A 3,557-nucleotide genomic window follows, 5' to 3' on the forward strand; every position below is an offset into this window, starting at 1 on the left:
GATAGTTATAATTCAAACGTGTAACCGGGATTGCTTGTTTGTCTCTTACGTACTGTTATGCCCCACCAAAGGTCACTTGTTATGCCGCACACAAAATGCGCGCATATTCGTATGTACGCTTAACAACACGAGCGCAGCAAGGATCCAAGTTGTGTCCCTGAAATATTTTACCGCGTGATGTCATCCTAGTGTGGCATCAGATGATAAAAAAGATTATGGGGCACAGTTTATCGGTCTTTCTATCTATCTATCTATCTATCTATCTATCTATCCCTCTCTCTCCTCGCCTCTCTCTCATTCTCTCTCTCTCCTCTCCTCTCTCTCCTCTCTCTCTTCGCTCTCCTCTCGCTCTCTCTCTCTCTCTCTCTCTCTCCTCTCCCTCTCTCTCTCTCTCTCTCTCTCTCTCTCTCTCGCTCTCTCTATCTCGCTTTACCTCTCTATCTCAGACGTAAAGGGTCATTATATTTGCCTAAGAGTAAGTAGCCTACTGCTCGGTCGGACTCTAAACATCTCGCTCATCACCGTTCAACTTAACTTTAGCCAGTGATAAATGTCAAGTGACACTGCAGCGACAACACAACAACTGACCGTGACGATTGAAGGCATGGGAGAAAATTGGAAACTATTGTTTCCAATAAGCTGTTGCACACGCACGTGATAGCGTCTGCGACAAACCATAGCAACAAAAATAATATTTGGAATAGTGTCTAATTTCTAGAGAGATATAGTCATGCATCTTTTTTATAACTAGCCAATCACAGCCGTCTAAAAAGTTTTCCTCGGAATCGGGTGAAAAAAATATTTTATAGCAAAAATGTGGCTGCTCAGTTCTCTTTCATTGCAGTAGCGAATGTCAAACAGACTATTTTATGTGTTGAGGAAAATTTCGTTTCATAGGATTCGAGGCATTTATCGTGCGATGCTACTTTGCTAAAAATGTCCGCCATTGCGTAACGAGAATGGAGCATGACTTTGTCTGACGCAGTCGTTACCCAGTGTACTGTGTCATTCGTTAACGCCTGCAGTTGCTGACCTCAGTCGTTAACCGCCTGCAGTGTAGCTGGGTTCAGTCTCGTTACACCTGCATGTAGCTGGGTTCAGTCGTTAACGCCTGCCAGTGTGGCTGTTGAGGTCAGTCCGTAAAACGCCTGCAGTGTGTGGCAGTCGTTAACGCCGCAGTGTAGCTGGCGTCAGTCACTAACGCCTGCAGTGTAATGGGGTCCAGTTCGTTGAACGCCTGCGTGTAGCTGCGCCAGTACTAACGCTTGCAGCTGTAAGCTGGTCAGTCGTTAACGCACTTGACAGTGTGGCTGGTGTCAGTCTAACACCTGAAGTGTGTGGGCCGTCATCTTAAACGCCTCAATGTGCTCGGTCAGTCGTTAAACGCCTGCAGTGTGCTGGTCAGTCTTAACCCTGCTGTGCTGCGTCATCGTTATATAACGCTAAAGCTGTCTGGGTCATCGTAACGCCTGCCAGTGCTAGCTGTCAGTCTGTAACGCCTGCAGTTTAATCTGGGTCATCGTTAACGCCTGCATTGCTGGGTCAGTCGTAACCCTGAGTGTGGCTGGGCCGGTCGTTAACGCCTCAGTTCAGTGGGTCAGTTCTAACGCCTGAGCTGTAGTGTTCATCTTAACGTCTGCGTGTGGCTGGGTCATCTTAACGCCTGCAGTAATGTGTCAGCTCTTAAGCCTGCAGGTAGCTGGCTCAGCGTTAACGCCTGAAGTGTGGCCGGGTCAGTCTTTAACGCCTGAAGTTGCCTGAGTCAGTCGTAACGCCTGCAGTGTGGCTGGGTCAGTTCGTGAACGCCTGCAATGTGGTCTGGTCAGTCCGTAACACCTGAAGGTGGCTGGGTCATCCGTAACCCCTGACATGTGCTGGGGTCAACTCTTAAACGCCTGAATGTGCTGGTCAGTAACTAACGCCGCAGCTGCTAGCTGGCGTCAACCTAAGCCTGAAGTGGCTGAGTCAGTAACTTAACCGCTGCAGTTAGCTGGGATCAGTCGTTTAACGCCGAACTTTGCTGGGGCACTCAACTTAACGCCCTGCAGGTGGGGCTTGGGTTCAGTGCGCTGCCGACTGCGGAACAGTACCGTGTGTTGGATGCGCACTACACTCCAGTGACTTGCATCGCAAGCACGTACAGCTAGTAGGTTGCGCCACCGGAGGAAGGAACTCCCGAGATCCTGCATTAGCGACGAGCGATCGCGAATCCGGTTGTCGAAACTGACTATGATCTCGTGGGTCCTAGTTCTGCGGCACGCCGAGGCGAAGCACTGGGTACGACCGAAGCGGTCGTGCGCTGCACGACACCCAGCCTTCGAGAATGCTACCACGCACAACATGCGTACACATGACGTAAAAGGCGGGCGTGGGCGACCACGCTTGCCGCTCCAGCGTCCTGGCTGTCTGCGAGCCTGAGGATGGTCCGCGTTCCACGCGAGCTCAGGTGGTCCGCGGAGGTCGAAGTGCGGACAGGAGCGGGTAGACTCGACGCGGGAGCTGCAACCTTCGACTGCTAGCCAGCGCCGGAGAGGAAGGGACCGCAAATGCACACCGCCAGGACCGTGTGAGATACCACCGCGAAAAATTAACGAATGCACTGAGGCATCCAGTGTGATCGTGCGCACACTTGAGCGAGCTGAGCGCCACTGAGAAAACCGCTTGCAGGAGCCTGTGATGAGTTAGAGGATCTCCGATCACTATCCGGCTAGACAGTACCTGAACGCGATGTATGCGGCAACGAGCGAACTGCGGCGGCCTAGTAGACAAGGACAGCCAGCCCAAAGCCCACAGAGGACATAGGTCAGTACGACAGAAGAGACATGCAACAGATAAGCGCAGGGAGGCGCGGCGGAAATGGACTCATTGTGTGTGGGTGTGTGCCGGGGCCGGACGGGACGCATAAAAGGCAAGGAATGGGCCATTGAGATTAGAACGGACAGCCGCGTGCGGTGGAAACTGAGCAATGGACGAGAATAACAAGTGGAGAGCACTACTACCGGGCGGGCCAGGCGTAAAGAGGTGCGGGCGTCGGCATACTTAATGGTAAGCGAGGCAGCACTGAGTAGAGAGAAGAAAACGCAAGTAAGGGGGGGAGAGACAGAGAGAGAGATGAGAGATTAGACGACGAGCCGACCGAGCACTGAGGCGGCGCGGGAGGCCGGCTGGGGGAATGGCGTAAAAGGCGCACGAAGTGCAGGAATGTGCAGGATGGCCCGCACAAGAAGAGAGCCCGGACGGTCTGAGAGAGCATTGAGAAGGGAGACGGCGCGAGGCCGGAAAAAGCCGATTAAAACAGCGGGAAAAGGGGCGAGGGAGTTTCGGAATTAAAGTGAGCATGAAGCAGAAGAAAGTGGGAGGGTCGCAGGCCAAAACGCCCGTGGGCAAAGTGAAAAAGCCGGGTCGGGCGGAGGCAGGCGCGAGGGGACGCCAGCTGCGGCACAAACCGCCGACACGCGCCAGAAAAGACAGAGAACGCGACGTCATGGCTAGGGCGACGAGAGGAGGAGGGGTCGACCGAGACGATGAAGGCGACCGACGGACCGGGTCGACCGAAG

Source organism: Priapulus caudatus, unplaced genomic scaffold (assembly GCF_000485595.1).
Source record: "Priapulus caudatus unplaced genomic scaffold, Priapulus_caudatus-5.0.1 Scaffold96, whole genome shotgun sequence".
Taxonomy (NCBI): Eukaryota; Metazoa; Priapulida; class Priapulimorpha; order Priapulimorphida; family Priapulidae; genus Priapulus; species Priapulus caudatus.